The sequence below is a fragment of the Phyllostomus hastatus genome, unplaced genomic scaffold (assembly GCF_019186645.2).
Source record: "Phyllostomus hastatus isolate PE091 unplaced genomic scaffold, TTU_PhHast_1.1 phas_scaffold_93, whole genome shotgun sequence".
Taxonomy (NCBI): Eukaryota; Metazoa; Chordata; class Mammalia; order Chiroptera; family Phyllostomidae; genus Phyllostomus; species Phyllostomus hastatus.
This window is the reverse complement of record NW_025334042.1, coordinates 15,633,787-15,661,547: the sequence shown is the minus strand read 5'-3', so window position 1 is coordinate 15,661,547 and position 27,761 is coordinate 15,633,787. Positions and strand designations below refer to the sequence as shown.

Below are 27,761 nucleotides of genomic sequence, written 5' to 3'. Positions count from 1 at the left end.
TAAGGCTTGGGAAGTTTTTGGTGGGAGAAGAAAGGAACTGTTTCATATGTAACTTGACCAGAACACAAAGCACAGACATTAAGCTCCCAGGAGAGCTTAGGTTTGTGCTGCCCTGCAACCTATTTGTGCACACTGTATACTTCATCCAGGCAAACAGAACAATTTTAAGGCAAGGTGTCTCCTGAGGACACTGAGTGGGCTCAAAGCTGCACAGAGAGGACTATCAGAAGTGGGGAGCAAAGAGAGGGAGGGAGGAAATATGAAGATACAGGGGATGATGACTGGGAGCCAAGATTTGGCAATTTTCAGGGAGAATACTGCATATTTCCCATAAATTTTTTGACTGCCAAGCAAAGTACCTTCCACAGCACAGTGAGATTATATATCCTTCTATCAACTCCATAAACAACTTTCTAGGCATTAGGCCAAAAAGAATACATTATATAGGGAACAGCCAGAAACAGAAGGGCAGCTGCATTTCTCCCTTTTAATCCATGGCCAAGTAGAGAGAATGCAAGCAAGAAGACAATAACTAGAGGCTAAAAATTCTGACATACCCTGTGGCAAAATACCTGTAAACTTTCTTGTCCTTTACGAATTTGTGTATCAAGAGCAAATGATTTGCAGCTGATACCCATATTTTTTAAGTTGATTAAAATCTAGGGACTCAAGAGAATGAATAAACAAATTGTGGTATATTCAGTACCAAAGAATACAGTAGAATATTCAATACAGTAGAACAATAAAAAAGAATTAACTTTTGGTGTTTGCCTTTCTCCGAGGACTCATGATCAGAGAAAGTGACCCTATCCCTGAGGTCTTAGGAGGCGGATCTTAATTAGCTAGATCAGTTGGGTTAACTCTGTTTCCTTTTTGTGACAGGTTTGGGAAAGAACAAGTGATTAAATCATCAACAGTGAGACAAAAGGGGACTTTGATGGGTATATATGAACATACACAAAAACATGACTCATCTCAAAACCATTATGCTAAGCAAAAGAGAGCAGATCTCCCTCCAAAAAAATACATACAATGTAAGTCTATTTATATGAAGTCCAAGAACAGGCAAAATTAGCCTACAGTGATCTATACCAGAAGTGATGATTATAGTTTGGGGGATAAAATACTGATTAGAAAGAGACATAAGGAACCCTTCAGGGGTGATGGAAATATTCTGTTTTGTTGGGGTAGTGGTTATATGGGGGTATACTACAATTGTCAAAACTTAACCGAATGCTTAAGATGGCATGCTACTTTAAATATACACACACACACACCCAACACAAAGGAAAAGTGCCCTTAGGAGTCAAGACAGTGGGGGAAAAACATCCACAGGGTTAAAATGGCAGGTTAAAAACAAAACTGTTTAGGTGCTTATGCACTACAAGCTTATTATTACCTTCTTTGACATTAGCATAAAGAGTTTTAAAAAAAGCACTACAGTTTTGTTTTTTAAGATTTTATTTATTTATTTTTAGAGAGGGAAGGGAGGGAGAAAGAGAGAGAGAGAGAGAGAGAAACATCAATGTGCGATTGCTGGGGGTCATGGCCTGCAACCCAGGCATGTGCCCTGACTGGGAATTGAACCTGCGACACTTTGGTTTGCAGCCTGCGCTCAATCCACTGAGCTACACCAGCCAGGGCAGCACTACAGTTTTTGAGCAACATTACAAACCTTGTTCTTTGTTTTTAATATAGTTTATTGATTATGCTATTACAGTTGTCCCATTTCCCCCCTTCTCTCCCCTCCACCCTGTACCCCCTCTCCCACCCACGTTCCCCCCCTTTAGTTCATGTTCATGTGTCATACTTATGAGTTCTTTAGCTTCTACATTTCCCGTACTATTCTTGCCCTCCCCCTATCTATTTTCAACCTACATTCTATGTTACTTATTCTCTATACCTTTTCCCCCTCTCTCCTCCTCCCACTCCCCTGCTGCTAGCCCTCCATGTGCCCTCCATTTCTGTGGTTCTGTTCCTGTTCCAGTTGTTTACTTAGTTTCTTTTGGTTTTGCTTTAGGTGTGGTTGTTAATAATTGTGAGTTTACTGTCCTTTTACTATACATGTCTTTTCTTTATCTTCTTTTCTTGGATAAGTCCCTTTAGCATTTCATAAAATAAGGGCTTGGTGATGATGAATTCCTTTAACTTGACCTTATCTGAAAAGCACTTTATCTTCCCTTCCATTCTAAATGAGAGTTTTGCTGGATAGAGCAATCTGGGATGTAGGTCCTTGTCTTTCATGACTTGGAATATTTCTTTCCAGCCCCTTCTTGCCTGTAAGGTCTCTTTGGAGAAATCAGCTGACAGTCTGATGGGAACTCCTTTGTAGGTTACTGTCCCCTTATCTCTTGCTGCTTCTAGGATTCTCTCCTTCGTTTTTACCTTGGCTAATGTAATTATGATGTGCCTTGGTGTGTTCCTCCTTGGGTCCAACTTCTTTGGGGCTCTCTGAGTTTCTTGGGTTTCTTGGAAGACTGTTCCCTTTGCCAGACTGGGGAAGTTCTCCTTTATTATTTGTTCAAATACGTGCTCAATTTGTTGCTTTCCCCCTTCCCATTCTGGTACCCCTATAATTCGGATGTTGGAATGTTTAAAGGTGTCCTGGATGCTCTTAAGCTTTTCCTCGATTTTTTGAATTCTTATTTCATCATGCTTTCCTGCTTGGTTGATTCTATCTTCCTTCTGGTCCACTGTATTGTTTTGAGACTCAGATTCCTTCCTTTCACTATTGGCTCTCCTCCGTGTATCTTCCTGCATCTCTTTTATGGTAACCTGCATCCTTTCATCTAAATTGCGCCCAAAATCAACCAATTCCGTGAGCTTTCTGATCACCAGTGTTTTGAACTGTGCATCTGATAGACTGTCTATTTCTTGGTCGCTCAAAAGGATGAGTCCTGGGGGACTGACCTGCTCTGTTGGATACATGTCTTTCCCTGTCTCTCCTTTTTTTTTCCCTGTCTGGTCGCTCTTGTTATGGTGGGGGGCGGAGCCTTAGGTGTTCACCGGGGCTGGGCACCCCAGTTGCTAGATTGTGACGTTATATGTGGGGGCGGGGGTGGGAGCGGGGACGGGAGCGGGGACGGGAGGGAACAACGGTGGTAGTTCCGTTCTCCTGGGCTCAGACCCTTCTCAGGGATCCGGGGCTGCGAGCTCTGCCCTGGTCCACAATCCCTGCCTCACTGGGTCCGCCAGCTGCAGCTTGCATACTCAGGGATCACCGCTGCGTTCTGGTGCCCTGGATGGCTGTCGCGCTGATTTCGCGCCAAATTTTCCCGACCTCCGTGCGCCGCTGACCCGCGCCAGCCCCGCGCCCGCCCCGTCTTCTCCTACCAGTCTGGATGTACAGGTCTACTTCAACTTCTTGGCTGTCCGACTTCCATTCAGATAAATCCTCTATCGGTTCTGGGTGTTATTCTATCTGTAAATTATTGTTGTAAATTATTGTTGTTCTAATCTTGGTTGTGCGAGGAGATACGGTACATCCACCTATTCCTCCATCTTGCCGGAAGTCCACAAACCTTGTTCTTCATACACATCAACTCACATCCACCATGAGGAGGTATGCAACTTTCCTAAGGTCACATCACTACCTAAGTGACAGAACCAGGCAACAGAACTCTGGTACTGATTCTAAAGTCTATGCTCTTGCTATCACTTTATTTTCTTTTTTTCCCCATTAAATTTATTGGGATAACACTGGTTAATAAGATTATATATGTTTCAAGTACATGTTTCTGATTCATGACCTGTATACTGCATTGTGTGCCCACCACCCAAAGTCAGATCATCTTCTGTTACCATATATTTGACCCCCATTAACCTTTACTAACCCCCCACTGCCTTCCCTCTGGTAACCACCATACTGTTTTGTGTCTATGAGTTTTTGTTTGTTTGCTTTTCTTGTTTATTTGTTCTTTCAGTTTTATATTCCACATATGAGTGAAATAATATGTATGGTTCTTAACTTTTTGAATTGTTTCGCTTAGCATGATATTCTCAGGGTACATCCATGTTATCACAAATGGCAGTATTTCTTTCCTTATGGCTAAGTAATATCCCATTGTTTATATGTACCACATCTTCTTCATCCAATTATTTACTGAAGGACACTCTGGTTGTTTCCATGTCTTGGTCACCATGAATAACACTGCAATAAACATAGGGGTATATATGTCTTTGCAAATAAATCATTTCATATTTTGGGGGTAGATACCCAGAAGAAGGGTTGCTGGGTCACATGGTAACTCCATTCTTATTTTTTTTGAGGAAACACCATACTGTTTTCGATAGTGGCTGTACCAGTTTACACTCACAACAGCAGTGTGATAATAGCCATTCTTTTAAAAAACTTTATTTGTTTTTACAAAGAGAGGAAGAGAGGGAGAGAAACATCAATGTGAGAGAGAAGCATCAATCAGTTGCCGCTCATACATGCCCCAGTGGGGTACTGAATCCATGATTCAGGCTTGTGGCCTAACCAGAATTGAACTGGTGATCCTTGGCTTTACAGGATGACATCCAACCAAGCCATACTAGTTAGGATGATAATAGCCACTCTAACATGTGTAAGGTGGTATCTCATTTATTGTTTCTAACATTACTTAATCCCAACAAAACTCTCTGTTAGAGCTTTCCTCAGATAAAGAAATCAAAGCTTGAAGAAATTAAATAATGTTTCCAAGTTAATACTAGAGGGTCAAAGGTAGAATTCCAATCTAGCTGTGTCTGATCCCGAAGCCAAAGTTCTCAGTGTCCCAAAATGGACATTCAGGAGACTTTTAGGGTGTGATGTGTGGGATGGGAGGGGTCCCTATATCTAAGGCCCCTCCCTCTTCCGACTCTGAATGTTAATGGGGGACGTATTTTGGGGTTCAAACTTAGGTTTGTAAACTCTCCCATCTTTCCACTCAATCTGGGTAACTCCTCATGACTTTAATTTTTTACAGTTTACATAGAGTATCTTATTTAACCTTCACAAGGTATAAAATATTACCTCCATTATATAAATGAAATATTAAGTCATAATTGTTCATGGCTATAAAGTATGTGTAAAGAGCCAGAATTCAAATCCAGATCTTCCTGATTCCAAAATTATATGTCCTTTCCATTAAATGTCCAAAGGACAAAACATTAAAAAAAGTATGAAAACGGCATGCTTAAAGAGATAAATGGCTCAAGAGCCCTTGGGAAAAGGGCAGGAAAGAAGGCCCTATTTAGCTATAAATGAGAGATATGGGACCAACATTTCTTCCTCTTCAAAGAGAGAAGGCATAATATGAGGGAACAGGGTATAAAGTACTTAATGAAACATGCAAAGCTATGGTTAAATGATAGTCACGAAACCCTTGAAGGACTTCAGAAGTCAACTATCATAGGTTTCACTAGTACTAGGCCAAGAGAAATAAAGGCCTGGCTGGTGTAGTTCAGTAGATTGAGCAAGGGCTTTGAACCAAAGGGTTGCTGGTTCGATTGCCAGTCAGGGCACATGCCTGGGTTGCAGGCCAAGTGTCCAGTGGGGGGCACATGAGAGGCAACCACACACTCCACACATTGATACTTCTCTCCCTCTCATTCTCCTTCCCTTCCCCTCTCTCTAAAAATAAATAAATAAAATATTTAAGAAAATAGCGATTGTGTCAATTTTCTAAAGCAGGGAAGCATGAGAAAATCATTCTGTTCTATACAAAAGAATTCACTGGTGTGGTAAGGAAGGCCACAGGAGTTGGCTGATGTCCAGAGCAATTCCTTAGAAAAGTAAAGAGAGAGCCTGGCTGGTGTGGCTCAGTAGATTGAGTGCGGGACTGCGAACCAAAGGGTCACTGGTGCAATTCCCAGTCAAGGCACATGTCTCAACTGTGGGTCAGGTCCCCAGTAGGGGGTGCTTGAGAGGCAACTACACACTGGTGTTTCTCTTCCTCTCTCCCTCCCTTCTTATCTCTAAAAATAAATAAAATCTTAAAGAAAAAAAAGAAACAAGATTAAAATGTTTTAGACATGCACCTTCTTCTTTGATCACTATCTATCATGGCTGTGCCCACCCTGAAATGAGAACTACAGGCACTTAGATCAATGGACTGATGTGTTTAGTTGGGCTTCCTTATAGTTTCTATTGGCTTCTCTACATCCTTGATCCAAAATGCCCATTTTACTTCCTAGAGTAAAACAGAACAAATTTCCTTTTTTTGTTGTTGTTTACTACCATTATTTACATTATCAATATTTTTAAAAGTATATTTTATTAATTGTGCTGTCATAGTCATCCCAATTTCTCCCCCCTCCACCTGGTACCCCCTTCCCTCCAGCAATTCCCCGCCTTTTGTTCATGTCCATGGGTCATGCACATGAGTTCTTTGGCTTCTCCATTTCCTATACTATTCTTAACCTCCCCTTGTCTATTTTGTACCTACAAATTATGCTTCTAAATCCCTGTGCCTTACCCCGTTCTTCCCCTTCCCCTTACCAGCCAATAACCCTCCATGTGATCTCCATTTATATGATTCTCTTCCTGTTCTAGTTGTTTCCTGAGTTTGTATCTATTTTTTTTTTACATTCAGTTGTTGATAGTTGAGAGTTTGCTGTCATTTTACTGATCACAGTTTTGATTTTCCTCTTTTTTCTTAAATAAGTCGCTTTAACATTTCATACAATAAAGTCTTGGTGATGATGAACTCCTTTAGCTTTACCTTGTCTGGGAAGCACTTTATCTGCCCTTCCATTCTAAATGAAAGCTTTGCTGGATAGAGCAATCTTGGATGTAGGTCCTTGTCTTTCATGACTTCAAATACTTCTTTCCAGCCCCTTCTTTCCTACAAGATTTCTTTTGAGAGATCAGCTGATAGTCTGACGAGAACTCCTTTTAGGTAACTGTCTCCTTTTCTCTTGCTGCTTTTAAGATTCTCTCGTTATCTTTAATCTTGGCTAATGTAATTACTATGTGCCTTGGTATATGCTTCTTTGGGTCCAATGTCTTTGGGCACTCTGAGCTTCCTGGACTTCCTAGAAGTACATTTCCTTTGCCAGATTGGGGAAGTTCTCCTCCATTATTTGTTCAAGTAAGTTTACAATTTCTTGCTCTTCCTCTTCTCCTTCTGGCACCCCTATGATTCAGATGTGGGAATGTTTAAAGTTATTCCGGAGGTTCCTAAGTCTCTCCACATTTTTCTGAATTCTTGTTTCTTCATTCTGTTCTGGTTGAATGTTTATTTCTTCCTTCTGCTCCAAATTATTGATTTGAGTCTTGGTTTCCCTGTACACTTTTCTTTATTTCACTTTGCATAGCCTTCACTTCTTCTATTTTGTGACCATACTGTATTTTGCAACCATTTTTGTGAGTATCCTGATTACCAGTGTTTGGAACTCTACATCTGATAGGCTGGCTGTCTCTTCATCACTTAGTTCTATTTTTTGAGCTCTGACTGTTCTTTTACTTGGGCCATACTATTTGTCTCAGTGTGCCTGTTGCATAATAAGGGGCAGAGCCTTAGGTATTCACCAAGGTGGGGCAACCCACGTCAATGCATTGTGGTGCTGTATGTGGGGCAGCGTCTGAGAGGAAATAATGCTGTTTACCCAGCTCTTGGCAGGCTTTCAGTCACTTCCCCCACTACCCACAAGCAAATCGGGCCCTTCTGGCATCTATTTTTGGGTAGGTGGGTTTGTGTATGTTCTAGGACCCTGAGGGTCTATCCAATGAGCTCTCCTGTGAGACTCAGAGTTTCTCTTGTTGCCACAACCCCCACAGGTTTTTACAGCCAGAGTTTTCCAAAGTGTGAATTTATTTCAATAAATTCAATTTAAAAAGTTTAACCCTGTCTCGTTCATTGTTATTATTTAGGCAGTATGTTATACTGACAATAGAAGTAAATTTTTCAACTGCTTTTAAAGAAATTAAATATCAGCAAATGGATTTACTGCTATACTTAAAACCATCTACATTTAAGGTGAGGATCTTTGCCAACAGAGAGGCACTGCTCTAAGTCATGGATGGTGTTATGAAGAATAGCAATCTCCTTGTTTTTTTCTTCTTGAAGATGCTGAAGCTTCCTTCTGTAGATGCTCTGTGGCAAAACAGTAGAATCTGGATACAGTTTTGACTTTGTTTGAACTCTTGCTAGTTTGGCATGAAACTCTAGCTGTAGTTTGATGATTTCATTTTGTTTTTCCTTTTCCTGAATTCTTAACTTTTCATTTAACTCTGAAATTTCCACCTCCATTTTCTCTATCAGTTCTTTATTTTTTTTCACTTAATTCAACTTTTTTTGCATATCCTGATAAAGTTTCTTTATTTCTACCTTATGTACTTCTTGATTTTCATTTCACTCATAAGTTTGGCAATATTATTCTTATATTCCTGTTCATGAGATTTTAACTTCTCTTTCATAAGACCAGCACTTCTTTTTAGTTGTTCATTTTCACTTTCAAATTATGTTGATAATTAATTGTCTGTTGTAGCCCTTTTATCATAGTATGAAGAGTAGCACATTCTTCTTTAAGTGAGATCTCCTTTGTCTGCATTCCTTTTAATAAACAGTTTTTTCCAACTGCATATCCAGAATATTGTTTTTTCCAGTGGTTTCTATAATTTTCTTTTCTATATATGAGAAGTCGTGAATAAGTTTGTCAAGATTCACACTGGTAATCTTTCTCACACATCCATTGCTGCCATGATCCATGTCAGACAACAACCCTGCTGGCACCTTCATTTGGAACTTCTCAGCCTTCGGAACTGCACCCCGAGTCCTTAGCGGCCCCGACGCAGACGGAGCACCGCAGGTGTGGCCGAGGTGGCGGGGCCCAAAGCCTCTTCCGGCTCTGGGGCCTGGGGGTGTGGAGAAGAGAGTATTTTCACACACGGGGAAAGCGGGAACTGCCACAGCCAGAGGTTTTAAGGCTTTCTTTTCCTACGCTAGAACCTTGGGTTGCATGGTCTGCCTCGCTCCCCACTTGTTCCTCCTGGTTTATCTGCACTCAAATGTGGGACTGCCCAGTCCATCAGCTTCCATGGGGGGTTCTTTCCACCCTGCCACAAGTTCTTTCCACCCTGGCTGCCCGTCTCTGCCCCTCCTACCAGTCTGAATGAATGTTTCTTCTTTAACTCCTTGGTTGTCGGACTTCCATACACTTTGATTTTCTGGTAGTTCTGGCTATTTTTTGTTCTTAAATTTGTTGTCTTTATTTTGAATGTGCGAGGAGGCAAAGTGTATCTACCTACACCTCCATCTTGGCTGGAAGTTTCTCTCCTAGTTTTTTTGAATTCTTGTTTCTTCATTCTGTACTGGTTCACTATTTATTGCTTCTTTATGTTCCAAATAGCTGATATGAACCTCAGCTCCCTTCTCTTCACTGTTGGTTCCCTGTGGATTTTTCTTTATTCACTTAGTGTAGTCTTCATTTCTTTCCTTATGTGTTTGTTGTACTCAATGAGTCCTCTGAGTGTCCTGATAACCAATGTTTTGCACTCTGCATCTGATAGTTTGACTATCTCCGTTGCTTAGTTCTTTTTCTGGAGTTTTCATGTGTTCTTTTTTGGGGGCCATATGTCTTTGTGTCTTCAATTTGGCAGCCTTGCTGTGTTTGTTTCTGTGTATTAGGTAGAGTTGCTTTGATTCCCTGTTTAACTTAGCTTTAAAGTTACTCAATTAAGCAAGGCTGCTTCAGATATAAAGACAAATTTCTTCTGGTCTAGAAGGCCAGAGTTTGACTTAGACTTGGCATAAGCCCAACTGACTGCAGCAGCAGCAGCAGCAGCAGCATGATTTACAAATAGGTGATAGATATTTCCTACCACATCCTCTCCAATCAAATCACATTAGGAAGATAATGTATCATTACAATGTTTATAATAAACAGCAAATTCTGATAGAAAAGATAAAACACCATATACCATTCTTGAAACATTTTATTTCACAGCTCTACATACAGTTATGGTATTAATGTTATATATCACCGAGGAAATAATTTTGACAGATTAAATGACGATGTGTTTATGTTCTATCTGCTCATTGGCCCACAGGTCAGCCAATCTGATCCAGGGCTACATGGCAACAGACTAAGAGCTGCAAGATGAGATTCCCCTTATCATATTTTTAAAAATAAAGCATTTTCCACAGAAACTGCTATAAATACTATTAAAGAACAGTCTCTACAAATAATAAATGCTGCCATTCTGATATAGTAAAAATGAATAGTGGGGCCCTGGCTGGTGTGGCTCAGTGGATTGAGTGCCGGCCTGCCAACTGAGGGGTCATCGGTTCAATTCCCGGTCAGGGCACGTGCCTGGGTTGTGGCCCAAGTCCCTAGTTGGGGGCACCACATTGATGTTTTTTCCCCTCTCTCCCTCCTTTCTTCTCTCTCTAAAAGTAAATAAATAAAATCTTTAAAAAAATGAATAGTGGGGAAAAGTCAATAGCAATGACAATGAATCTATTCAAATAACAAGGGATCTCTGAAACTCTGGAGATTTTGCTTTGTTTCATTTCAGTAGAAAATTTCATAAATCCTTGAACTGTGAAAAACCAACACCAGGACAAAATGAGGGATTAGTATAAGGGGAGTGCTGCCTAGTTAAAATCACAATATTGAAGCTTCCCATTCCACAGTATACAGAGACCTAGAAGTTTTAATTTGAGACTGCTAACCTTTGTCAGTCTCCCATAACTTTTTTGAATATTAAAATGAGTATTAAAACAGATCATCAGGCTCTCATTCTCTATATTCTCAAATCACAGTCAGCTCATACAGTCCTTGGAATATGATGTCTGTCCTCTTCTCTATACTACCTGCTCTCCCCACCACTGCCCTACTTTAAGAAAAAGATGGCCATGTCCAAATGAGGAAATAATACATTTGCTCTTCACATACATATGCCCCTATTCCTTCTCCCTCAGCTGCAGACATCCTCAAAGAGAAAACATATAATTATAAACTAGATGAGGAGACTAGACAAAAAACCTCATCATTCTCCCTATTGTGCTCATTAACATTCTAAAAACCACCTGACTTATAAAGTATTCCCCTCTCCTGGCATGCTGTTCACCAATAACTGATGCCATATCTCTGGCTACAAGTAACTTTGGTCCCTACCTCCCAGTATATGGCGATAAGTGAATCCTGAGAAGTATAATCTGAGATGTCAGGGTTAAAATTAGCTTGGAAACTATATTTTCACCTGGCTCTCATTGTTGCATTTTGTTTTAATCATTTTAAAGTGTACAGTTCAATGACATTAAGTACATTCACATTATTGTACATTATAGGAGAGAAAATGGTCTTAGGCACAAGGATTCCATGATATTAAGAAACTGTAGTCATTCGTTCCTTTTTAAAAAGATTTTATTTATTTTTAGAGCGGGGAAGGGAGGAAGAAAGAGAGAGAGAGAAATGTCAATGTGTGGTTGTCTCTTGTGTGCCCTACTAGGGATCTGGCCTATAATCCAGGCATGTGTTCTGATTGGGAATTGAACTAGTAATTCTTTTGTTCACAGGCCTTCACTCAATCCACTGAGTCACAGTCATTCCTTCTCTGATGATTTACTATACATGTATTCATTGTATAAGGCACATATTAAGAATTACAGTGAATATGAAGAATAAAAAGTCAATGTTAAGACTATCTCCCTGGCTGGCACAGCTCAGTGGATTGAGCGTGGGTTGTGAACCAAAGGGTCGCTGGTTCAATTCCCAGTCAGGGCACATGCCTTGGTTGCAGGCCAGGTCCCCAGTGGGGACCACGTGAGAGTCAACCACACATTGATGTTTCTCTCCCTCTCTATCTCACTCCCTTCCCCTCTCTCTAAAAATAAATGGAAAAAAAAAAAGAATATCTGACACTACTACCTAGTAAAAACAGTTATCAACATGTGTATGTTTTTCACACACTGAATGTAGTTTCTTATAGGTACATGTCAGTTTCCAAACAGGTCCAAAGCAGATGGAGGTCTATATCTCTTTTGTCAGCACTGAGTTCGAGGGGACCCAATCCATAAGGGCACATTAACATGAGAAGCAACAACAGAGTACCAGAAATTTCTAGAATAGCAAACCCTTCCTGTTATTATTTCAAATTCCCCAAGAACTCTTAAGGAGACAACCCAAAAAGTAGGGTAAAAATAATTGTAGTGGAAGTCACAAATTCTATCAAAGCTAAAAAAGTAACTGCAAATAAAATCACTACTAGATCTCTGTCTACATCAGTTTCCTCTATACCTTCATAAAAGAAAAATAAAACATTTCCCTCTGGTCCTATGACCTTTTCCTTTTTTTTAAATATCCTGCACTAGTATGCAAAGAAGGACAGCATTTTTATTAATCTCAGAAGGACAAGAAGCTACAAGAAGAGGACATTTTCTCAGTGATAACTGCCTCCCAGTATGAAAGCCTCAGGCTCTGGTAACAGGGGGCTATCTTCCTCAAACAATTAACAGCAGCAGGTACTACTTACTGAGCATTTACTGTGTTCCAAACACTATACTCAGGGATTTACATATATCATCACATATATCTTCACCACAACACATTTTGAAAATTTACATTCAGATACTAACAGTAAAGATTTAAACATTTTTCATTGTTGTTTTATGGTTAGAAAAGTACTATAGGCTTCTTTATACTAATAAAAAACATACATATAAGAAAAATCACCCATTATCTATAACTCAGTGATAACTACTATTAATATCAGCAATGTTTTGAGATATATTTTTCTAAACTCATTTCATTACTTGTATGGAATTTGTTTGTATCCATATTGGATATGTTTCCACATCCAATTAATTCTTATGTAATTTACATTATATAGAATATTTTTTTATACAATGCTTTTTACTATCACTAAAGCTGTAACCAGTTTCTCATTACTTTTAACAGTCATTTTAATAGCTATCTAATATTTGACTACATTCCTATACCATAATTTAACTATTTCCTTATTATTAAATTTTTAACAGCTGTTAATTTTTATAATAAAATAATGCTGTGATGAGTTTCTTTGTTTAAATCTTCATTTACATTTCTCATCAACTCCCTAGAATAAATACATTCAGGAGTTTTGTAAATAAAAAAGAATCCCCTCTTAATTCACTTCAGGTAACAGAAGCAAGGGCAGTCACACTATTTAAATACAGTGTTTTCCAACTGTTTCCCCAGCAACATATAAAGTCCACTTAGCACATCCCATGGCAGTGTCTGGACTTTAAGGACATTCACCCAGGCAAGCTTCTTTTTATTTTTCTTCAGCTCATGCCCTTTTTAGTAATATTGACTGTCCCCACATTTTCTACTGGAGAAGATATGTATGCCATATTCCTTAAGACTCACTGGCTTAAGAAAATTAATAGGGAGGAAAGGATTAAAAAAGTCACACGAGGAGGTCTTCTCTTTGTCATTAATGTTACCACCTTACTACCTCTTATGGGTGTACCTGGGTAGTTTAGAAAGCAATCTAAAAGGGAAAGCCTCAAAAGCCATAAAAGAATAACACTAGGTCTTTAATGGGAAGTTAAAAGAAGGTAAAAGGGCATGGAGATACCAGCTATGTTAGTATTTGTGATTTGACATTTGGTTCATTTAAGATCCTAGATTTTTTAAAGCTAAAATTTAGAGTTTTTATTTTTATTTTTTAAAGATTTCATTTATTTATTTTTAGACAGAGGGGAAGGGTGGGAGAAAGAGAGGGAGGCAAACATCAATGTGTGGTTGCCTCTCATGTGCCCCCTACTGGGAACGTGGCCTGTAACCCAGGCATGTGCGCCCTAGACTGGGAATTGAACCTGTAACCCTTTGGTTTGCAAGCCTGTGCTCAATCCACCGAGCCACACCAGCCAGGGCTAAAGAGTTTTTAATACATAGTACTTCATATTCTTAATACTTTCACAAATACTAGGTTAGCCAAAAAGTCTGTTACATTTTTTCTGTACAATGGCTCTAGTACTGCTTAGTAATCTTTAACTTCATTCAAAAGTATTTTGTTAGATTGTATTGTGACAGCTGTCATATCAGTGTGCATTTAAAAAAAATCAAAATAAGTAAATTTTTGTACAGCCATTTTAATATTGAATATGGAAAAATACACAACATTTTCTGCATATTATGCTTTATTATTTTAAGAAGGTTAAAAACACAAATGAAATGCAAAAAAAGATTTGTGCAATATATGAAGAAGATGCTGAGACTGATTAAACGTGTCAAAAGTGGTTTGCGAAGTTTCTTGGTAATACTGACATTTTGGCCAAATAATTCTTTGCTGTGGGGCTGTCTTATGTACTGAAAGATGTTCAAGCAGCACCCACGGTCTCTGTCCTCTTAGGAGCCAATAGTGGGAGACTGCCGACATATTCAAAATATCCAAATCAATAAAGTTTACTGGTGAAAAAAATGTGTCTTTTATTTTATGGAAAAAACCATACGGACTTTTTGGCCAACCCAATACGTGGAGAGGAACATCACATCAATTCACACAGAGAAAAGCAGAAGATACAAAATTTCAGAGATAGACAACAAAGGTAAGTGTCCTAAGATTTTAAAGTAGATCAGAATCAGTGGTAGAAAATAAAAACCAAACCAAACCAAACCAAAACAAAAACAATGAAGCATTGTCTGCAGAAGTCAAAAGTTCAAAGAAAGCTGTTAATCTGAGGAAATGTTAGCAATTTAGCTGATATGCATCAAATTAGAAAAGATACTGATCAACTGTGGCAAATTTAAGCTTAATCATTTTGATCATACTTACTGTATTTTGCCATGTAAAATGCGCACTTTTTTGCCCAAAGTTTTTAAGGGAAAAATAGGGATGTGCATTGGGCAGTACACATGGGCAGTACTAATGCTCATGTATAATGCAAATTAGCACTAAAACGTGGGTGCACATTTTACATGGCTAAATAAGGTACATTCATTTTAAAAATTCAATATCCTTAATGGCTTGAAAATCTCTTTACTTCCTCAAAAATTATAGGTGATCTGAAGATATAAATGGTATTACTCTATTTAATAAATATTAATAATAATGGCTAATGCTAAATAAGCCTTTAAGATGACCAGGAACTATGTTAAAGGCTTTACATGTGTTAATTATTTTAATCCTCAAAACAACCTTAGTAGGTGGATGCTATTATATTTATTTCATATTTTACATATGAAAAAATGGAGGGGATAAGTAATTTGTCCAAAGTTACAGAACCAGCAATTTGCATAGCTGGGAATTGAACTCAAGCAGCCTAAACCACAGCAGAACATTTAGCCAATATACTTTTCCAAAAAAGAAGCTCCTAACAGACTATACAGCAGTGGATGTGGGTGGGTTTGGAGAGGAGAACATCAGAGAGAAATATATACACTAACTCTCAGGCACAGAAATAATCATTATCAATTTTGCCAAAAAGTTGTTCCAACATATATCTCATTTTTAATGACCCCAAATAGGATTATACTAAATATCTTTTGCAAAAGTTGTTTTTGATCTTTTCTTCCTCCTTAAAAAAACAAAAAAGGGAAAAAAAAGGGAATAATGAAAAGAAACTGAACTTCTCCAATACCTTTCAACAGCTTTTCTTTCCTTGACCTTTTCAAAACCTTGGTTAGAAAACAAAGGTCAAAAAAGAAGTCACTTTCAGTTGAAATAAAAAGACTTCTTAATATTTCTATTGCTAATAACTGAACTATTTAAGAAAAACTTTAGGTCTATCCCACCCATTCTCAAATGAGAGGAAAACCAAGTTAACAAAGCCCTCATCTTTTTAATTTCTACAGCAGTTTTCTTCCCCCTCAAAGGCTGGCTATTCCTGTCCCCGCTGCAGACAGGGAACTGCTCCCAGTGACGTCAGAGCAGTCTCCCAGCAACGATTAATGAGGGTTGTCCACCACAGGGGTTTCCTGAAAAGCTAGCAAGAAATTATCCACATATTTGCTGCAATACTGAGATGCCACAATGCAATGGAATTTCTCTTAACCCTTAAAGCTCCAGTCTCTGGCAAGTTTCTAAATAGGTTATTTTCTAGAATGTCCCTAGTGTACTCTAGGATTATCTCTACCCACCCACCCTTCTCTCCAAATAAAATTAGAATTTTGTTCGTTTGAAATATTTATGGCTGTAATACATATTACTATAATTGAATAATCATAAAAAATAGGACTGCATAATATAAACTGAAAAACAGACATTACTCTTTTCACTTCACATGTATAACTTAGAATAATGAAAGCACAGAACAGTAAAAAGTATCAGGGTAGAAAATAAAACAGCATGCCCCTGCTGGTGTGGCTCAGTTGCTTGGGTATCCTCTCACAAATGGAAAGGTCTCAGGTTAGATCCCCAGTCAGGACATGTGCCCAAGTTGTGGGTTAGGGGTAACCGACTGATGTTTCTTACATGGATGTTTCTCTCCCTCGCTTTCTCCCTCTCTTCCCCTATCTAAAAAAAGGAAAGAAATAAAACATTAAGTTCTTAAAGGTACTTTCCCACATATGCTGTCCAAACAACATCCACAGACAGGAAACCTTAAATCTTCCTAGGCTCCAGTCTCCTGAATTTTTCACAATGACCTTTGCAGGCAGCCCTCCAGAGATCACTGGTATCAAAATGGAGTTGTATAAAAAGGAGCAGGAAGCTCAAGCACTTAATCTAAAAAAGATAAGTTAGGTTCACACCTAAGAGTATATCTAACAATTTCTTCCTAAAGCTTTGCTTTAGCTCTATACATTCAAAATGAGAGTTTAACCACAGTGACAAGGAATTTTACATAACTACCTATTTTTGAGGTCTGTTTAAACAGTGTGTACAAACTGCATGCTCAGGACCAGTGCAAATAAGATAAATTCCAAATTCCAAAACTCAACCTAGAATTATTCATAGATGATAGGTTTCAGAAACCTGATTATGAGCCCTTTTCATTTCATATTTAGAAACAACAACTAGGTAAAATTCATCAGCAGTAGGATATGCAGGGTTAATTCAGGCACGCTGCTTCAGCAATCCTGATTGTAGCCTCAGCCTATTCTAAAAGGAAACAAACAAAATAGCATCCCTTATCTTTAACAACATCCCACTTTGCCTTCAGCTCTGTTCAACGCACCCAGTTATCAAGGCATAGATGGGAGAACGCACCAGTTCTGATGGATTTTTCTTCTTCCTTCTCTGTCCCCTCCCTCTTAGAAGAAAAAGACTGCAAACAAAATCACTACGTCACTAGAGGTAGAGGGAATCCCATCTCGGCACCCTTTAGAAACCAAGGCCAGCAAACAAAAACAAGCTAATTATGAAAAATAAACAAACAAGTAATCCAAAATAAGAAGCAGTAAACCCACAGAGAATGACATCAAGTCAAATTCTTATGACAGTAAGTCAAAAGGCATGTTTCGGTAAAAAGACTGAAAAAATTCCTCCTAAGATGTTCCTAATCATAAAAGCTTCCTAGACACAGCAAAAGCGACACATTTCTTCCTATCACATTCAAAGACTAAGGGACAGTTATGTAAAGACATAGGACAGAGAGACATATTCACCAGCTGGGTGTGGAGAGCTGTGGAATGACACAGGGAAGGATATTTATAGGGGATTCCCTGCTTCCTGCAATGTGCGTCAACAGCATCACCAAAGAGAAAAGAGATCACCACTATTCTCAGAAGCCAAATCTGAATGAAGCATTACTTGAAATAGCCATGGAAGAGGTGGAATCTGGATAAAGTAAAAGTTCTAGAAAACCTAATTTAAAAAATATTTTATAGATAAAAAACAGCAAACAAAAATGCCCACAAAGCCCTCACAAAACTTAACACTTGAACATTCTCTAATTTCCTTAGTGTGTGTAATACAGTTAAATTGGCCAGGATACAAAAGATACCTATATTTCTAGCTTCTTCCTTAATCAGTCTGTGGAGTTCAAGGACTTTCATATAAAGAAAGAAAAATTATCCAAAACTCACCCCAGATGGATCTGCACTTAAACCAACAGCGAGCTCACATTATTAATGGAGACCTCATTGTAAGAATCTGTTCTGCCGGAATTTTGCTGGAAGAAATTCCTTCTGGGAAACCTGTGCTTCTTCCCCCACCCACAGTCCCTTCCTGCTCCCTTCACCCTTGAATGAAACGCTACTGATCCTTGCTGCTGCGTCTCCAGCAAGCTAATTGCTCTGACAAGCAGCTCTGAGGCAGTCCATGGCCCAGCTGTTCAGAGGGATGTCACCTAGAGCTCTGCTAACAGTCACACTCATGTGCACGCGCAAGCGCGTGAGCGCGCGCGCACACACACACAGAGGCTGCAAGAGCACCCCCTCCCACCTCCTCTTCTCGCTCTCATTCAAGCACTTCAGTGACAAGCCTGCCTCCACACTGATCTGAGGATGGTTTTTAAAGACACAGCAGCAGCTCTTTTCTGCTGCATATGCTGGGATGCCAAAATAGAGTCTTATCAGAGAAGAATAACGAGTTGGGCATATGTATTGAATTAAAAGTTCACTTTTAAAATTACTTTGCCTTTTTCTCACCTGCAAAATAATTGAGGCCAGAGAAATAGTCTTTGCCTAAAAGCTACTGAGCTGAGAAACTAAGACCAAACCGAGTTACAGAGAATTTTCTCTCCAGCAAGCTATATTTAGTAAAGTCATTTTTCATTTTGGGGAAGAAGGTAAGCAACATAGGATACTAGTAGTGTCTGTTCTTTCTTCTATATTTGTCCCTGAAAGGATGGTGAGAAGACTTTGGCCATAAAATGGGAAAATTAGGAAATTGTGAAGACACCTTACTGATAGAACTGATGCAAATGGATGTGAACAGACTATAAGAATGGGGGTGAGGATAGATAGATTAAAATAAAGTAAGTGGGCCCTGGCTGGGTAGCTCCATTGGTTAGAGCACTGTCCCCATACACCAATGTTGCAGGTTTGATCCTGGATCAGGGCACATACAAGAATCAACCAATGAATGCATAAATAAGGGGAGCAACATATCGATGTTGCTTCCTCCCTCCCTCCCTCTCTCTCTCTCTCTCTCCCCCTCCCTCCCTCTAAAGTCAATAAATTTAAAAAAATAAAATAAAGTAAGTGGTACAAAGGACACCAGGAAAGAACAGTAATAGTTCTTGAAAGTATGCATGGCTTTGGGACAGAAGACATAGAAGTGATGCCAGGCCCCAATTTTTAAGAACCTAAGGAACAGTAGTAATGATCTCTATTGCTACAAGTCATGGATATTATAGGTGGTGCGAGGTCTGCAACAGCACAAAATAACATATGGGTAGGGCCCAGGCATGTGAGGAAAACAATAAAACCTGTCACAAAGACAACTAGTCAGTTAAACACATATTTGCTGTGAGCTTGTGTTCTTACTATGGGCCAGACACTACGATATGCTCTAGGAATATGAGATAGATTCGTTAAGGGTCATACAGAAGAAGAAATAAAAGAGGATTCTGTTTTTTTCTCTGAATGAAATGAGAAGACATTAGGGAGTTTAGAAGACTGATCCCAAAGGGCCAGACTACTGAAAGGACTCTGACTTTCACACGTAGCAAGATGGGAACCCAGTGGGAGTTTCTAAGCAGAGAAATGGTATGTTCTTTACATATATCTCTTGATTGCCTCTAAATTTTTCAGAAATTTCTAATGAATACAGACTTTGCAAAAACAGTATAATAGTAATCTAGATTCACATATAGATTTAATACATGTGTGTACATGCATACATGTACAAATTTTGGGGGAACTATTTGAGATGTTCTCAAAATGACCCTTCATACTGAAACAATTCAGTGTGCACCTCTTAACAATAAAGTTACTATGAACTATGAGAATAACCACTGGCCACATCCCAGATGAATTAATGAGTAATATACGTACAAAGTAGATCTAAACAGCATTGCAAAAGCTTAGAAAACTGAAATGGCTTTGGAATTACCACTGACTGAAGAAGGCTGAATAGGACTTGCAAGCTGAACCCAACCAGGTCAAATGTCTGCTAAAATAAAAGTCAACATTCACTATGGCATTTAAACATGACCCTGACTCTTGTAATACAATATTCAAATTTTCCAGGATACAATCCAAAATTACTTGGCATACAGAGAACCAAGATTATCTCAATTTGAATGGGAAAAGAGATGAATAGATACAACACTGAAATGACACAGATGTAGAAATTACCTGATGTCTATTATAGTAGCTACGATAAAAATGGCCAACAATTAGGAAAAACACTCTAGAAACTAATGGGAAGATAGAATGCCTCACAAAAGAAATCGACAATATAAAACAGTACCAAATGGAAATTTTAGAATTAAAAAATGTAACAACTGAAATAGAAACATTCACTTGGTGGGTTCAATAGAACAGAAATGACAAAAGAACCAGTGAATTTGAAGACAAATTAAATTCAAACCAGACATGATTTTGAAGACAGATCAAATTTCAACAGAAATACCAAATATGAATCAATATAAAATATGAAAATTAAAAGAGATTGGGGAAAAAAACAATCATTTAGGCTCTAGAAAACAATAGCACAAACTCTAGTATTTGGACTACCAGTGTCCCAGGAGGGGAGAAACTGTGTAGTAAAATATTTGAAGAAATAATGGCTGAAAACTACATTATTTTTACAAAAGATATAAACCTAGAGTCAAGAAGCTTAACAATCCCCAAAGAGAATAAATACAACAAAATCCACTCCTGATTTCATCATAATCTAACAGATAAAAAGTAAAGACAAGGAAAAAATTTTGCACCCTAGCCAGGTAGCTCAGTTGTTTAGAGTGTCATCCCAATGCACCAAGGTTGTGGGTTCAATGGTCTCACAGGGTACATACAAGAAGCAAATGAATGCATGGACAAGTGGAAAAACAAAACAATGTTTCTCTCTCTCTCATCAATACATTTTTTAAAAATTGAAAGCAAAAGATAAAAATGATGTGCTGCTTATTAAGGGAACACTGATTTGAATGACTTCATATTTCTTATCAGAAACTAAGAAGAGCAGAAGTAAAACTTTTTAAAGTGCTAAAAGGAAAGAACTAGAAACAGAATTCTATATCCAAAGAAAATAGTCTTTAAGAATGAAGATGACATAAAGATATTCTCAGATGATGGAAAACTGATATAAATCACTGCTGGCATACCTCTTCTAAAAGAATAGCCAAAAAAAGTTCTCAAAAAGCCCTGGCTGCTGTGGCCCAGTGGATTGAGTGCTGGGCTGCGAACCACAGTGTTGCCCATTTGATTCCCAGTCAGGGCACATGCCTGGGTCGCAGGCGAGGTCCCCAGTAGGGGGCGCTTGAGAGGCAGCCACACAGTGATATTTCTCTCCCTTTCTATCTCCCTCCCTTCCCCTCTCTGAAAATAAACAAATAAAATCTTAAAAAAAAAGTTCTCAAAAAGATGGGAAATAACACAACTATACTTGGAACAGTAGGAACAAAGAAAAAAAATATATATAAATGCTAAATATCTGGTGACATACAAAGACTATTTTCCCCCTACTGAGTTCTTTAAAATATACTTAAAAGCAAAAATTATAAAACTATAGTATGGAGTTTTCAATGTATGTAAACAAATATAATAGATAAGACAACTACAACAATAAAGGCAGATAGGAAAGACACCAATGTGGCAGTAAGGTTTCAACATCCCACCTGAAGTGGCAAAACAGTAATTCTAAGTAGACCATTAAAAGTTAGGTGTGTGTAACCCTGGCTGGCACAGCTCAGTGCATTGAGCGCAGGCTGCAAACCAAAGCATCACAGGTTCGATTCCTAGTCAGGGCACATGCCTGGGTTGCAGGCCACGGCCCCCAGCAACTGCACATTGATGTTTCTCTCTTTCTCTCTCTCATTCTCTCTCTTTCTCCCTCCCTTCCCTCCCTAAAATAAATAAATAAAATCTTTAAAAAGTGTGTGTATATACGCAAATACGTATGTACAAGGGGGTACCCCAAAAAACCAGAATTATCTTCTGGAGGGTAGGCCCCTCATAGTACAGGCCTCCCCCACTAGGTGAGTGTTCTAGAAACTCATCTGTATCAGTGTACCAGCTGGCACTGTTGTGAGAGGCTGAGTTTAGCTTCAATGAATTTTTTTTTGAAGACTCTTTCAATGCATTTGCCCATTTCATGATGGGTAATTTATAAGTGCACCTGCCCACACTGCCCTGAGTGTTCAGCAGTTTTTGAACAAAAGCAACATGATCCCCATACCCCACCATCCCTATTCACCTAATCTTACATCGAGCAACTTTTTGTTTCCCTGATGAAAAAAGTCCTCAAAGGGAAACATTTTGCTGATGTGGAAGAGGTGAAACAAAGAATGGAAGAAGCACTAAAAGGCATCAAAATTGATGAGTACAAAAAGTGTTTTGAGGGGTGGAAAAATCATCTTGATGTGTATTATATCAAATGAAGAGTACTTTGAAGGTAACTGAAGTTTAAACATGTAAGAATAAATATACAATATTTTATAAATAAATTCTGGGTTTTTTGGGTCTCTCCTCATATGTGTGTGTGTGTATATGTGTACTGAGGAGAGAAACTCCTACAGCTATTAAAAAAACTATACAAAAAGATAAAGCCAAAACCTAATAGATATATTTAAATGTTAAAACACTACAAAATGTTCAAATGACTAAAAAAGCAGGCAAAGGAAATTAACAGAGGATTTAAAAGTAGGAAGAACAAAGAAAATTAAAAACAAATAACATTGTAGACATAAATCTAAATATATCAATAATTACATTAAATATAAATAGTCTAAAAATACCAATTAAAAGACAGACGTTATCTAAATAAATTAGAAACACTTCAAATATAATGATATAGGCAAGTTAAAAGCAAATACAATGAACTATTCTGTATGGTACTTTAATAGTGGATATATAATATTATACATTTTTTTAAAACCCATAGAACTGTACAACACAAAGAATAAAACCTAAGATAAATTATAGATTTTAGTTAATAATAACTAACATATCAATACTGGCTCATCAATTGTAACACATGTAACACACAAATGCAAATTTTTAAAAAGATTTTCATTATTTATTTTTAGAGAGAGGGGAAGGGAGAGAGAAAGGGAGGAAAAGAAACATTAATGTGTGGTTGCCTCTTGCAGGCCTCCCACTGGGGACCCAGTCTGTAACCCAGACATGTGCCCTGAGTGGGAAATGAACTGGCAACCTTTTGATTCACAGGCTGGCACTCAATCCACTGAGCCACACCAGCCAGAGCTGAATGCAGTATGTTAATAATAGGGGAAATATGTGTGTACTGGGAGGGTTCTGCTCATTTTTCTGTAAACATTTAAAACTGCTCTAAAAATAAAGTCTATTAATTTACATTTAGAAATATATACCATAAAAAAAGTAATAAAAAAAAAACACCCAATGGAACGGGCCCTAGCTGGCTAGCTCAGTTAGTCAGAGCACTGTACTGACACACTAAGGTTGCAGGTTAGATCTCTGGTCAGAGCACATATAAGAAGAAAATGACAAACTCATAAATAAGCGTAACAACAAATTGATGTTTCTCTCTCTCCCCTTCCATTCTCTCTCACTAAAATCAATCAGTAAATTAGTCTGGCCATGATGGCGGTGTAGGTAAACATGGCTCACTTCCTTACAAATTCACATCAAAATTACAACTAAACTATAGAACAACCATCACTCAGAACTGTCAGAAATCAAGCTGAATGCAAGTCCTACAACTATGAATTAAAGAAGAAATGACATTGTGATGTAGGAGGAGTGGAGACATGGAATGAGCTAATCCCTCACCCATGGGTGGCAGATAAAAATTGGGAGGGATATCTAAGAAGTGAAGGGTCCTAGCCTCACACTAGGTCCCTCAGCCCAGGATTCCATTGCCAGGAAGAGAAGTCGATATAACTTCTGGCTATAAAAATCAGAGGGGATTAAGACTGTGAAAGACAGAAACTGCTATACTCCATGGGAGTTCTTAAAGGGTCCAAGCATAGACTCACTCAGGCTCATTCCCTCTGAGTTCCAGCACCAGGGCAGCAGATTGAAAGGCATGAGAGATATAAGGGGAGGAACTGAATCATCCAGCATAAGGGTGAGAGGTGGGGGCAAGTTCTCTCCCAGACAGAAGGGCTGGCAGAGGCCACTGTTCCTTTTCTGAGCCCTCTGCCTAAAGAGCCACAGAGATGGCAGGTGGGCACCATATCTGAAACTCCATCAACCTGGCTCACACTACTTGTTCCACCCTGGTGATTCCCTAAGGGCCCACCCAGCTTTCCCACCAAACTGTTTCCACTGGCTTTTCCATATGAATGGCTTGTCTTGTCCCATGCTTCAGATTTTCCTAAATTCTCTCAAACAAGCAGCACGCAGCTTCAATGAGCCTGCCGTGTTCCTCTCAATACGTTGCCCCAAGCCTGGCACTGCTTAGTTCACATCTTGACCTCACGTGGGCACCTCCGAGCCAGCACAAGCAGCAGACATCTGCAGTTCACTTTGTAGCTAACACTGTGTCATCCTGGGAAGAACACAAGTGGTGGCTGACCTTGGATGTGCCAAAAGCAAACAAAGCTGAACTACAACAGGAGAGTATACGCAGCCCACACAGTGGGTACCTTCAAGTACCCAGCTTGGTACCTGGCTTGAGAAGGCTGTGCCACTGGACCTACTACATTAGGTCACTTGACCAAGCCTGGGAAATGTAGCATCTCTAAGTAATACATAGAAACAAACAAAGAGAACCTGACAAAATGAGGAGACAAAGAAACATGGCGCAAATGAAAGAACAGAACAAAACTCCATAAAAAGAGCTAAACAAAATGGAGAAATCGAGCTACTAGATGCAGAGTTCAAACTACAAGTTATAAGGATGCTCAGTGAACTTAGTGAGAACTTCAATGGCATAAAAAAGGACATGGAAACCATAAAAAAAACTGACCAGAAATGAAAGATACACTAATTAAAATAACAATTAACTAATTAAATTAACAATTTACAGGGAATCAAGAGTAGAGCAAATAAAGCCGAAAAATCAAATCAGAGATTTGGAATTTAAGGAAGCAAAAAACAACCACTCAGAAGAGCAAGAAGAAAAAAAAATCCAAAAAATGAGGATAGTATAAGGCACCTCTGGGACTTCAACCATGTCAACATTCTCATCATGGGGGTGCCAGTAGGAGAAAAGAGTGAGCAAGAAATTAGAAACCTACTTGAAAAAATAATGACAGAAAACTTCCCTAACTTGGTGAAGGAAATAGACATACCAGTCCAGGAAATGCAGAGTTCCAAACAAGATCAACCCAAAGAGTTGCCCAACCCAAGACATATCATAATTAAAATGCCAAAGGTTTAAGACAAAGAATCTTGAATGCAGCAAGAGAAAAGCAGTTAGTTACCTGCAAGGGAGACCCCATAAGACTGACAGCTGATTTCTCAAAAGAAACTTTGCAGGGTAGAAGGGATTGGCAAGACATATTCAAAGTGATGAAAACCAAGGATTTACAACCAAGATTACTCCACCCAGCAAAGCTATCCTTTAGACTCGAAGGACATATAAAGAGCTTCCAGACAAGAAAAAGCTAAAGGAGTTCATCACCACCAAACTAGAACTATGTAAAATGTTAAAGGATTTTTTTTAGAGGAAATATCAACAATATCTCCTCAAAAATCAAAAATATCAACAATAAAATGGCAACAAATACATGTCTATCAACAACTGAATCTGAAAAACAAAATAAACGAGCAGAACAGAAACAGAATTACAGATACAGAACGTTTTGATGGTTGCTAGATGGGAGGGAGTTTGGGAGGATGGGCAAAAAAGGTGAAGGCATTAAGCACAAATTGGTAGTTACAGAATAGACATGGAGATATAAAGTGCAGCATAGGAAATAGAGCAGCCAAAGAACACATTTGCATGACCCATGGACATGGACAACGTTGTGGTGATTGCCTGAGGAAGTAGGGCAAAAGGGAGAAAATGGGGACAGAATCAGTAAAATACAGTAACAAATAAAAGGAATAAAAATAAATAAAATCAATAAATTTCAAAAATGTATTTATATTAATATTAGACAAAGTAGATCTCAGAGCAAAGGAATTACCAGGGATACAAAAGAACATTACATAATGATAAAAGGGACAATTTACCAATAAGACAATTTTAAATGTCTATGTACTTAATAAAAGTTTCAAAATACACAAAACAATTGAGAACTGAAAGGAAAAACAGACAACTGCACAACTACACTTGAATATTTCAATACTTCTCTTTCAGGGAGGGACAAATCCATTAGACCAAAAATTAGCAAGGATGTATAACTGAACAATGTCATCAAATAACAGGACTTAATTGACATTTTTAGAACATTCCAACTAAACACAGAATACATCTTTTCAAATGCTCAGGGAACATTCAACACGATAGACCATATATGCTGAGTCATAAAAGAACCTTGACAAACTTGAAAGAACTAAAATCATACAGAGTATGTTCTCTGACCATGGTGAAATTAAAATAGAAATCAATAAGAAAAATATAGGAGAAATCTCCAAACACTTGAAAGTTAAAAAACACACTTCTACATAATCCAAAGGTCAAAGGAAACTGGAAAATATTTTGAACTGAACAAGGGTGCAAACACATAAAAATTTGTGGGATATAAATTAAATTAAGTACATACAGGGAAACATATAGATAGCACTAAATGCTTATATTAGACAAGCAGTATTATGTACTAAATGTCTGTGTCCTTCCAAAATTCATATGTTAAAACCCTAATCCAGTGCTGCTTTGGAACAGGCCTCTGAGGTATTAATTAAGGTTAAGTAAGGTCATACAGATGGAGTCCTGATTCAACACGATTAGTACCCTTTTAAAAAGAGACACCAAAGATCTTGCTCTTTCTCTGTCTCCCCCAGCATACATAAGAAGTCATGTGAACAAGAAGCAAGAAAACAGCTGCCTACAATCCAAAAGGAGAGGCCTCAGAATGAAATCCACATTGCTAGCACCTTGATCTTGGACTTCCCAGCCTCCAGAACCGTGAGAAATAATTTTGTGTTTGTGGTATTTTGTTATGGTAGCCCAAGCTAGCCAATGCAAGTAGGAAGATGTTATTAATTTTCTACTTTAAATATATTTAAAAATAAAATAAAATAATAATAATAAAATAAATTGCAAGTAGTTCGAATGAAGATAATAAAAGGCAGAAATCAATGAAATTAAAGATAAAAAACAAATCAGACACTGAAAGCTAATTCTTTAAAAAGACAAATAAAAAGATAAATAACATAATAAATATTATGTGTTCTGAAAAAGAACACACATAATAATGGAAATGAAAAAAATCACTACAGATACTGTAGGAATTAAAAATACATGAGAGTATTATACACAATTTTAAGTATATTTTATTGATTATGCTATTATAGTTATCCCATTTTTCTCCCTTTTATACCCCTCCACCCTGTACCGCTCCTCCCACCAGCACTGCCTCCCCTGAGTTCATGTCCATGGGTTATACATATAAGTTCTTAGGCTTCTCCATTTCCCATGCTATTCTTAACCTTCCCCTGTCTATTTTGTACCTACCAAAATAGTATGCTTCTTATTCCCTATACCCTTTCCCCATTCTCTCCTCCACCTCCCTGCAGTTAACCCTCCACGTGATCTCCATTTCTATGATTCTATTCCTGTTCTAGTTGTTTGCTTGGTTTGGTTTTCTTTTAGGTTCAATTGTTGATAGTTGTGAGTTTGTTGTCATTTTACTGTTCATATTTTTTATCACTTTTTCTTAGGTAAG

At 38.3% G+C, this 27,761-nt stretch overlaps 1 protein-coding gene and 1 pseudogene across 10 annotated transcripts in view; both read right to left on the bottom strand.

The window, feature by feature from the left end:
- Window positions 1-27,761, bottom strand: part of R3HDM2 (R3H domain containing 2) — a 159,727-nt gene that overhangs the window by 49,523 nt on the left and 82,443 nt on the right. The window lies entirely within an intron of this gene.
- LOC123812768 lies at window positions 7,761-8,675 on the bottom strand (annotated as a pseudogene).